The following is a 12,718-nucleotide window of genomic DNA, read 5'->3' on the forward strand; positions in this document are numbered from 1 at the left end:
ATGGATGTGTATATCGTTTTAAATTTATTGTTATAAGCAACGGATTAAGTGACATTAAGTTAAAAAAAATTAAGTTTTTGTTTTTGCTAATGCATTTTTACTTTATTGTTTACCAAGAAAATTTATCGATTCTTTTTTTATTTCTTCTCACATTTTCTATAGGAAAGTATTAAAAAGAACAGTTTAAAGTGGAACTATTTTTTACGTGAAACAATATGTAGTTATTCGGTCGTCATGAATGTTGTGTTTATGAAGGAGGCCCGACAGGAGAAATTATATTGTTATGTCAATTAATAATTTGTCTTTGATAAAATGTGTCAGGGGCATGAAGCAGGATAAATCGAATACATGGTTGGTGCCGAGATGGAGTTTATCCGGTTCGGCCCGAAAAAGAAAAAAAAGGGCTCGCTAAAGCTCGCCCTATTTTCTTTTCCTTAGCCCCACCGGATAAACTCCATCTTGGCACAAACCATGTATTCTCTATATCTTATAACTTTGTCTTGTACATCCTATATTATTTCAGCAAAAGTCCACAGGAAGATCATAACAAATATCTATGCAATATATTTTGACGATGGTAATACGTCTCCTATTGTATCTATGTATTTTAAAAGATATGTTATTAATATATGTTAGAGATATTCGTATGTTCCATATTACCGATGAACAGGGTTTTACACGCGCGTTATAGCTGTATAGATTGATATTTTTAACAATGATAATATAATGTATATATGTACATTCTTATTTGACTACATTACAATTGTGAACTAGCTTTTATTTTATAAACAAATTCCAAAAATACTAATATGCAATACTATTGTAATTCCTCTCGATTTCTGCGTCCTTGGTTCTCAGGTGCAATATCAATGGATTCTCATGGGTTTACGCACGAATTAAAAGAATGAAAGCACACCGTTAAGAACTTTATTTTTGCAAATATCTCAAGTTATTGAAATATGTTGAAATAGCGCGGCAGAGGCCGACGCGTATCCCCACGCCGCATGTTTGACCCAGGGGCGCCCCAGGTTTGGTAATGGGGCCATGCATAGTTGAGATTGACCGTATTGTCATAAGAGAAGTTCAGTATCAATTAGAAGTGAATCATTGTAGAAGTAAAGATGTTATAGTAAAAGACAATTTTTGGTGGGTGTGGCCTATGTGGGCGGCGTGCCCCAGGGTTGGTAATGGGGCCATGCATAGTTGAGATTGACCGTATTGTCATAAGAGAAGTTCAGTATTAGAAGTGAATCGGTGTAGAAATGAAGAAATTATAGTATAAAGCAATTTTGAGTGGGTGTGGCTTATGTGGGCGGGGCGCCCCAGGGTTGGTAATGGGGCCATGCATAGTTGAGATTGACCGTATTGTCATAAATGAAGTTCAGTACAATTTGAAGTGAATCGGTGTATAAATGAAGAAATTATAGTAAAAGGCAATTGTGGGGGCGTGGTCTATGTGGGCGGGGCGCCCCAGGTTTGGTAATGTGGCCATGCATAGTTGAGATTGACCGTATTGTCATAGGAGAGGTTCAGTATCAATTAGAAGTCAATCGGTGTAGAAATAAAGACATTAAAGTAAAAGGCAATTTTGGGTGGGCGTGGTCTATGTGGGCGGGACACCCCAGGATTGGTAATGGGGCCATGCATAGTTGAGATTGACCGAATTGTCATAAGAGATGTTCAGTATCAATTTGAAGTATATCGGTGTAGAAATGAAGAAAAATAAAATAACATAAAAATAATGAGTGGAAATCTCTGACCCGGCCCCACCCCAACCCCCATAACATTTGACCCAGGGGTAAGATAAAAATTCCAAATAGTGCAGGGTCGCACACTTGCTCATAGCTACCATGTGTGTAAGTTTGAAGATTTTAGTGCTTATAGTGTAGGAGGAGATAGTGGCCAGGACGGACGGACAGACGGACGGACAGACGGCGGAGATAACCACAATATCCCTACGCTTTTCAAAAAGCGTGGGGATAAAAAGTGAAGTTCATAAAAGTTTTTTTGTAGTTTGTGCAGATATCTTAAGATTTAATAATACATTATAGAATACGCCTGAATCCGGGCCAACATTTCACGTTGCGAACAACATAACCGTGTATATGAATTCATTACATATCGAATATTTGGCCAAGAACACAGGCTAATTATATAAAGTAATTCCGATGTTTTTATAAACCGCAAAACTGTCTTTTATGCACTGGTCAAAATTCTTCAGAAAAACAATTTTAAAAATAAAACAATGACCACTTACCGGTGTGTTTACATCGATTAACATCCATTTGTGAGCCCCAAACAAGCCACGTGATCCTGTACAACACCAGCACTCTCTCGCCGGTCTTCATCATATTTGTCAGAGCGCTCAAGGTGTTGAAAGTCTCGTTATAATTATGACGTGTCCTTTATCGGGAATCACATTGTCTCTACATGTAACGTCATCAAAACCACATATAACACATGTTCTATCTTCGCATATATTTCATTGAATACTATAAACATTTCAGTATTTGCATCTTGAAAGTGTCCACCTTCTGAAATAGCAAACAGTTTCTATTACTATTTCTAAGTATTTTTTTTTCTACGACATTTTTTTATATTATTCAATATCATACATACAATGTAAACATGTATATGATCATACAACATAGTGATTGTACAAAGCAATTAAGTTCAGACAAGATATGCTAATATATATTTTTTAAGAGAGAAAAGAAAAGAACAACAGAGGAAAAGTTATGAAAAATGATGAGTTGTATAAAGTCGTAAGAAAGCATACTGGACTTGTGTGTTTTGTTGTATATTCACAATGATCTTGTCAGATTGAAAAATAAAAATGAAAAAAATAAAATAAACAAAACTATTTTAGAGAGATAAACTAACATTAGAGTGAGATGTATATAAGTGGACAAAAACATTATGAGAATTTAATCCGATTCCATTTTTGTTCAAAGATTTGTAATGTGTCATTACTGAGGGCTATTTCTTTCTCAATTTGGATTTTTAGTTTAAGACTATGGACAAAACAATTAAAATTTGGTACTTGTTTTTTGTACTTCATGTTTAATATAAAATATTTCATCAATATAACCATAAAATTCGCAATATTATTACAGTCTATTGATTTCAATGAGTTAATTCCGAAACTTACATTTAAGAAAGATAGTTTAATGTTTAGTTGATGTTGTTCAAGAAAATATATTAATTGATTCCAAATAGGCTAGATGTGTTTGCACTCCCAAAAAAGATGTTCTATAGTTTCAATGTTTTCACTGCAGAAGTCACACAGATTTGAGTTAGATAATTTGCATTTAAAGAGATATTTATTTGTAGCTATAATTCTATGGATGTATTTATATTGAAAATTTCTCAGTGTGCTTTCAATAGTTGCTTTATATGGCATGGTAAATATGTGTTTCCAATTAAGTTCATATTCTCCAAAAAGGACTTGCCCTTTTTTTTTGATTTTGGAGTTTTCTGTAGGGTTTTTAATTTGTAGTGTGTAAAATATTTTATTTGTTTTGTTTTTCTTCCAAGTATGTTTTCTACAAATGTTGTTTGAGTACATGGTGTATTATTTGTATTGATTTCAGATTTAATATGTATGGGTATGCTTTTGATTAGGGTGTAGTACTTCAGAAAATTATTTGAAGGTATTCCGTATATGTAGCATATATTATCAAAAGAGTAGAAATCCTTAATTCTGTAGTCATATAATTGGTGGACATATTTTATGCTTCGTTCAAACCAGTCTTTATAGAAAAACGTCTTATTGTTTGAAGTTATGTCTTTATTATTCCATAAAATTGTTTTACTGCTGGTTTGGGTGTCTAAATTATGAGTGACATCACTCCACGCTGATAGAACATCAGACAGAAATATGTTTTCGTTTGCAATTTCATGTAAGATAGTATTGCTGATGTTACATTCAAAGAGTAAGGAGTCACCATATTTTTTTAGGATTTTCTGGTAGAATAATTTCCATTTACTCGTATTTGTATTATCTAGGTATTTTTTAACCCAGCTGCATTTGATTGCATTCAAGAATGAGTCAATGTTCGTAAACTGGATACCTCCATTTTCTAGAGATTGAATTAACTTAGTTCTTTTTATTTTATCAGGCCCATATAAGTCCCATATGAAATTAAATATTGCTGATTTTATATCGTTAATAACATCATTTGGTGGATTTGGGAGAACTGTTAATACATATATTAATTTAGGAAGTGCAAACGTTTTCAATACTGTGTTTTTTCCGATTAGTGTAAGTTTACGATGATGCCATGATTTTAAGCAGTTTTTAAAATTCTGTAATTTAGGTAGTATGTTTTTAAGAACTGTATCCTTTTCATTATTTGTGAAAGTAATTCCTAACGTTGTGGCTTCATCGGATGTCCAATTAAAGTTCGTTTCTTTTTTATATTGAACATTACTTTGTTTTAATTTACCTACTCGTAGTACAGTACATTTACTTTTGTTGAGTTTAAGACCCGATGTCATTCCGTAAAGGGTGAGCGACTCTATTAGGTTATGGAAAGAATCGTTATTGTCATTTAAACAATAAGTTGCATCGTCAGCAAATAGGGATTGTTTGATTTCTTCTTCAGTTTCTAGTGATATGCCTTTTATGTGTTTATTTGATTGGATGTGATGTGATAGATACTCGATGCAAATAATAAATAGCGATGATGAGAGTGGACATCCTTGTCGAACCCCTCGTTCGATGTTAAAACTGTTTGAAAAGAAGCCATTGTTAATGATTATACTGTTAATATCGGTATAGAATAGTTTGACCCATTGAATGAGACTTTCACCAAAGTTCATATTTTCTAAGCAAGAGAACATAAATGAATGATCAAGCGAATCGAATGCCTTTTCAAAGTCTGCAAAGAATATTAGACCAGGATTATTTGAATTGTTGAAATAGTTTATGCATTCTTGGATAAGACGAACGTTTTCACCAATGTAACGTCCTTTTATAAAACCAGATTGAGATTTTGAAATTATTGATGGTAATATTTTTTTTATTCTGTTTGCTATACTTTTAGTTGCAATTTTATAATCATTGTTTAGTAAACTAACCGGGCGCCAGTTTGATAAGGATTCTAAGTTTTTTCCAGGTTTTGGAAAAAGTGATATAATACCTTGTTTTTTGTAGCGTAGTTAAGTTTTCGTTGTTAAATGAAAAGTTAAGTGAATTAATTAGATGTGTTTTTATATCATTCCAGAATATTTTATAAAATTCGATTGTGATGCCATCAGATCCTGGTCTTTTGCTATTTTTCATTTCTTTAAGGGCTAATCCAAATTCATATTCATTAAGCAATCCGTCGCACAGTTGTTTTTCTTCCTGGTTTAAAGCGTGATGTGTATTTTTAAAAAGGGTGTTATTTTCAACATTTTTTCGTTTATAGAGGGTTTCGAAAAATAAACGTTGTTCTTTTAGTATTTGAGTTCTGTTTGTTATATCTTTGCCATTGACTACTAATTTGTGTACAGGTTTTTGTTTACTTCTACGTTTTTCAATGTTTGCGAAATATTTTGTATTTTATTCATTATGTTCAACATGCTGTGCACGCGCTCTTAGTATTATTCCATTGAGATGTGTATGATAGATTCCATCTTATATCTGTTTTTTTAATGTTATTTCGTTTTCAATGTCGGTGGTATCATTTGTGTGTGTTTGATGCAATTGATTTTCAAGTGTTTCAATGGTTTTGATGGTTTCAGTTTCAAGTTTGTGTGTTTTTTTTTAAATGATGTGTATCTAATTGTTGTGTTACGTATATTTCCTTTAATTACTTCCCATAAGGTGTATGGGTTTGCATCTTTTTTATTTTGAACTGTATTTAATATTTCCTGTTTTATTTGTGTTTGATATTGTGTATCTAATAAGATGCTGTTGTTAATTTTAAAGTATCCTGGGCCTCTTTCAGGTTGTATATTGTGCAGTTTAAGTTCAACTAGAGAGTGTTCAGTCATAAATCCTGGTTTTATGTTACACGTGTCAATAATGTTGCAAAGAGATTCAGATATTAAAAAAATTGTCTAATCTACAAAATATTGTTGGTTTTGTGTTTGAGTGCCAGGTGAATTTGCTTTCGTTTGGGTATACTGTACGCCAGATATCTATCATATTGTAGTTTTCAATTATGTTATTTAAAATGTTTCTATTTTTAGTATGAGTATAAAGGTTTCCATTTTTTTTTATCCAATAATGGGTTCAGGACAGTATTGAAATCACCACCGATTATAATATTTTTATCTTGGTTATTAATTATAAAGGATTGTAATGTTTCTTAAAATGTGGAATCGTCTATGTTAGGGCCGTAGACGTTGATTAATGTTATTTGTGTTTCGTGTATTTTGATATCTATACTTGCTTGTCTGCCAATTATTATTTCCTTAAAGTTATCGACTGTGACCCCTATATTATTTTTTATCAGAAAGGCAATGCCTTGTTTATTAGTATGTTCTCCACTGAGATAGATTTCTCCTTCCCATTCATCTTTTAAGTTTTGTGCTAAAGTAGGTGTCAAATGACATTCTTGTAAAAGGCATATGCTTTTTTTTTTCGTCTAACCATTTGAAGATTTTTATTCGTTTGTCTTTATTGTTTAATCCTTTAACATTTAAAGTACATAATTTAATCATTCAAGTATGTGGAGGGTGATGTGAATGGTAATTTGTATGTGCTTGTCCAGTAAGTTTCTATTTTAAAATATATCCCGTTGCTTTCTATAATAAGACATAAGAAGTTCATACAAACAAATAAAAATAGGAAACAAAAATAAGGGATACAAAAGAATGAATATTCCATATAAATGAATAAGTAAAAAGAAATAATCACAAAAAAACAACAATAAACGACTTGTCAGCAATAAAGACAAAAAAGCGCACTTCCGTACACTGGAAATACGCAAATTAATTAAGATTGTGATCTGAGAGACAAAAATGTATATGTATAACACTGAAGATTGGTGTTTTAATTTAATACTAATAAAACAATACAAACTATTACATTGTGTGTGAGGGGTCTTTCGGTGCGTGTGTTTGTGCTTGCTGGTGTGTGCGCGCGTTATGACACGCGTGAAATGCGCGTGTGTTGTGCATGTACGTGTAAAGGGGTGTGCGCTCGGGTTCGTGTGCGCGCGTGTGTGTGTGTGAGTGTGTCAACGTGTGTGTGCCTGTGTGTGTATGAACGTGTGTGCTTGTAGTGTGTGCGTGTGTGTGTGGTTGTTTGTGTTCGGTTTGTGTGTGTGTGTTTGTGTGTGTGTGTGTGTGTGTGTGTGTGTGTGTATGTGTGTGTGTGTGTGTGTGTGTGTGTGTGTGTGTGTGTGTGTGTGTGTGTGTGTGTGTGTGTGTGTGTGTGTGTGTGCGGGTGTGTGTGTGTGTGTGTGTGTGTGTGTGTGTGTGTGTGTGTGTGTGTGTGTGTGCGTTTGTATTACCAATGTTACGAGGACTTCCCTATTGACACACACCAACACTCAGAGGACTGTTTTCGTTGGGAGGACTTACCCTCGAGTCCTCGAAATGTTTTTTTCAGGAATATCATCTAGATAAGGACTTCGTTTGAAATTTGCAATTTCGTAATGGTCCCCATAAAGTCGACATGTTACGAGTTTGTGCATCTGGCCACACACCTTTTACAGTTCCTTCATAAAGTGTGCGTAGAGGTAACCAATCAAATGTCTACTTGTGAGCTGAAAGTGACCAATCAGATTTGCTTCTAAACCGGTGCTAGTATAAAAAAATCCAGTCCTCAAAATATCGGAGAACCTTAAGTTGAGTGCCAATGTCCTCATAATATCAGAAAATGAAGACACGGCGTGTGTGTGTATGTTGTTGACAGTAACAGACTGAACAATTTGTCGTTTTGGTCTTTCTTGGTACAGTTGAAAATTTTAATTATCACTTATCTATAAATATATGGTGATATCTGTTGAAATACCATAATAATCTGTCTTGTGTCGTTGTTATAACGGTAATGAACAAAACAGTGTGGCAACTGAGCTCAGACTTTAGTGTTTACGCAAAAGTCGACAAAGTCCATCACATACAAAAACAAAATGACATTAAAATGATATGACAGAAATTATTTGATCTCAAAAAGTTCAACACCTGATACATTGTCTTTTTGCAGGGTGAACAGAAAACACAATAAAAACAGAATTCTTTATTTTAAAATAAAGGCCTCCGGTCCAAAAACCATGTAATTAATACAGTTGTAACAGTATGAGTTGTGTCAAATTTCAATGTTCATGAGGTATCAATAACATCAAGTGGTACACATAAAGAGAGACTTTCCTAACAATATCAGCATCTTGAGATGACATCAGTTCATAGAAATCTTGAGGATCATGACATTAAAATGATGACAGAAATTATTTGATCTAAAAAAAGTTCAACACCCGATAAGTTGTCTTTTTTTAAAGGTGAACAGAAAACACAATAGAAACTCCGTCCTGCTAAAATATACAGAAATTGAACAATACCCAGAAAAGCCAGTTGAAATCGAAGCCCTGGTTGCCTTTAAATTGATTACAAACACATATTGTTTATGAAACTGATCTAACGTAAATGGAATTATATGCATACTATTTTACAAGTCAATCTGCAACAAGCTATGCAAAAAGCGCGTGGTTGTGTGAAGCAATGATTGTTACTTATTTGTACCCAATCTCATCAACTGCAGGTATTACGTAAATCTGAAAATGAAGAAAATAAACTTTTTGGTAAATATATTCACAACCAGACTCGGTAACTAGAAATAACACTTTCACCGTGAGACATTAAAAGCAGATGAAGCGCCTTAAAATTAGTGATATTGTTTTTAAAAAAAAGTTTAATTAGTAAGATACATGTTCTTTCAATCCTCTGTTTGGAAACAATAGAACAGTGAGAAGAGTTATATTTTCGTGAACATACTTGAAAGCAGAAATCGTCGATCGAGTGGTCAAGATCGCCCTTCTATATGTTAAGACCCAATACTATTTTGTTTAACGTATACACTGATACGAAATACGCAATTAACAAGTCAACATAAACGTATATCTTACTGATGTAAATTGACATGACACGACTGCGCTTGTTTTACCAATATTACGAGGACTAAACTATGAACACACACCAACACTTCGAGGACTGTTTTCGTTGGGAGAACTTACACTCGAGTTAGACAAATCCAAAGTAGCGTTTTTTGATAAACAGGGCTTAATGCAACATAATGTCGTTGACTAATAGAAAATCAGTGACGACGTTTTAAGCCAAAACTGGATTTTCGTTTAAAACAGACCCCCCACAAACGACAAATTCTATGAAACCGGAAAATGTCGTCCATGATTAGCCTGTGCGGACAGCAATGACAATTTTCACATATGCAATTAGTCCTGTTTTCTCAAAACGTGGCTCATACGCGAGTTACGGTAAGCTGAATATTATCATAGATAATATTACCTTATGGGAATTCACCCATGGACACGAACGCGCCGAGCGTGAACATCCCCGTCAATGGTCCGCCAAACGCGGCAGGTAGAGTTCCAGCGATCTGAAATATAGTGAATATGAGACACACTCTGCGAAAACGGGGCTTAAAGCATATGCTTACGATGTCATTCGCACAGGCTAAACAGGGACGACACTCTCCGCCAAGATGCTTGCTTAAAAGATACTTACTTTAAACGAAAAATACAAAAAAATACAAACGGAAGGTGATGTCGCTAATAATACTGTGCAACATGAAGACGCTAATCTGGGTCGACACTTAACGCACATGCATTTAGTCCACTTTTCCCAGAGCGGCTTAAAAATAGGCTAAGGGTGCAGTAACTGCAACACGGCTTGATTTCAATCTTTAAGTAAGTTCATGCTAGTTGTCAAAGTTGTGTGTAATGTAACACGATTTATTGTAAATGCACCAACAATATTTGAAAAGCAAGCAGATACAACTTAATTTAGTTGTCAAGCAATTTATCATCGCATTAAACACGTTTATCAAAGTAATATAAAACGTTTTTTTTTAATTCTCATTTCAGTCGGATTAAATTAACAATACATGTACTTACCGTAACGTTTATCATTTGAATGCATTATTCTAATAATTATTCACTCTGTACAGTAGCTGTGTGTACTACGTTCGGCTCAAACCCATTTATTTCAGCTCGATTGCATAGAATGCCTACCGCTTATTCGCAAAGCTCTCGAGTCCGTTTCCTGGGACTAGAACCTAATACTTGCTGTCTCTGGGGGGTGAGGAGATCTAAAGAACGCTCCCACAGTGAGTATTGAACCCATGATCTACCGGTCGCTAGGCGGACACCATATCCACTACGCAATGGCGACCTATGTTTGTATTGACTACACTGGGAATCTTTCCAAATAAGTCATCAACCACAGTCGGCATGTACGTTCGGGCACGGGAATCTTGCACAATGAGGTAGCCAACCGTTAGAGATGAAATGGATATTTTAGAGCACGGGTTTTTGGGAGGATACGGTTTCAAGGAACTTAATCACAGATGTTCGTATTTTTAACAAACATCATGAACACTGTTTACGTACTAATATATTATTTGTTTAATAGTTTTAACTTATTAAAATAGAAATAACAAACATTTGGCTAAAACATATTGAAATACCGGTTTTCGAACGTCTGTTGAAGCATAAGATAATGTATTAATTCTCCACGCTGGATTTATTATTGAAAAACGAAACAGTAACATACACACTGTGCTAGTCCTCAAAGATTTTCGAAAGTATCGATGATTGCTCATTAATGAAGCAATATTTTAACGATTAGTAAAAGTCCGGAGTGCTATTTTGCTTGTTTCAACATAATATACACATTCTTTCTTAAATAATTGACACTTTTCACGAAACTGTGGACAAGACCCTTCAATTTTGCATGCGCATATACAGGCTCAGTTCAGCGATCAATTAGCACAGGCTAATCAGGAACGACACTTTCCGTCTTAACTGGATTTTAGCTGGGAAGAGACTTTCGTTTAACGCAAAATATCACGAACGCGGAAAGAGTCTTTACGCACATACATTAAACCCCGTTTTCACAGAGCACGGCCCATATGTTTGTGCGTACCTGTATAAGCGTTCCACCAATCATCGCAATCATGAAGGCGACGAAAATTGTCACACCTCCGAGCACGACAATGGTAATGAGAAGGCATAAACCTAACATCCAACATTAGCATGTGCGTAAAGTGTCGTCCCAGGTTGGCTTGTGAAGTCCGCGCAGGCTTATCTCAGACAGTAATTTACGGTCTTATGCATTGTGTAGTTCAAAGGAAGTCTATTCTAAACGAAAATACAGTTTCGGCGAAAAGTGTCGTAACAAATAAGTCTGTGCGATACGACACTGCACGCACATGCATTAAACACCGTTTTACTATAGCGAGATTCAAATAGATGTTTAGTGTTGTTTTATTTGGAATTCGTTATAAATAAATCTAGGTCAGATATGAGATTGGTAGGCACCGATACTCAGCCCCTAACATGTGTGTCTTTTTGGATAGAGTTTGTAAACTATGGTGTCATTTGAACAATTGCTTTAGGAATTGAACAAAACTGACAGTGCTAAATGGGAGGGGCACGATGCCCATAACATATTTTCAAACAACACGGTAATTTCAAAAAAAGACGTGCAATATGTGTGTTTGTTGGTAGTGCGTCATTTGTCATAGTCGTCTCATATATTAGCGCCAGTTGACTAGGCAGAGGTCTCATGTTGTTTATTGATGAGCCGCACTGTGGGAAAACTGGGTTAAATGAATTGCGTAAAGGTTTCCGCTAGATAAATAAAACACTAGCTTAATTTCTCTCCTGAAACTTATACTGGGGTTCAAGTATTCTTATAAAGTAAACAATGATTCTCTATCATACAAACAAGATTGAAGTAACTTCAGAGAAGAATTTGACTGAGCGCTTCAATTTCGATCTATATATTGTTTATGCAAGATTTTTAAGTTTGATATGGTGTTGTATTGGGTCAAAACTTATGGAGGAACGATCGTGAACACTTGATTGACGATTTTTATGTTATTCTATGCAAAATTATTTTATGTTAACAATATGATTATATGCGTTTCATTGGCATTTTATGCCTCATGGTGAACGAGTTATTTCTTGTAACCGTGCCTTGTTATTTACAAAAAGTTATCGTATTAATTTTAAGCTTTACGTATGACTTACTTTTGATGAGGTTGGGTACAATTCGGTAACAATATATGCTTAATATATTTCATCAAATGGTTAAGTCCTCATATTGTATGAATTTGTTGAGAGTTGAACTTGAACAAATGTATTATGGGGGTGAAGGTCAAATTGTGGGTGGTAAAACCAAGTTTCCGGGTGCCAAACTCATAGCCAAATCATACCGGTCCACCCAATATACGGTTCCATAAACCTGTCCCCTAATTAAAAAAATCAAAATCCAGGACTTTATCCCTAGTACTGGTGAAGTTCCCACTTCAAGATTTTCTTGGCTAGGAAGTGGCAAGTAAAGGGGGCATTATTCATACTAAAGTGACCTTCATACTATGGGCATCGTTTGAAAGCTGGTTGCACCCCGATTATGGATCAGAAAGAATTTTGAGGATCGAACTTTTCGTTCAAGAGTTATGGACCTTGGCGCACCCAACGTTAAAAGTCTATGGGTTTTTTTGCCGAATTTTGATCTGGTTAAAGTTAGTGCTCTGTAGGTTGCA

This window comes from Dreissena polymorpha, chromosome 10, assembly GCF_020536995.1.
Source record: "Dreissena polymorpha isolate Duluth1 chromosome 10, UMN_Dpol_1.0, whole genome shotgun sequence".
NCBI classification, from domain to species: Eukaryota; Metazoa; Mollusca; class Bivalvia; order Myida; family Dreissenidae; genus Dreissena; species Dreissena polymorpha.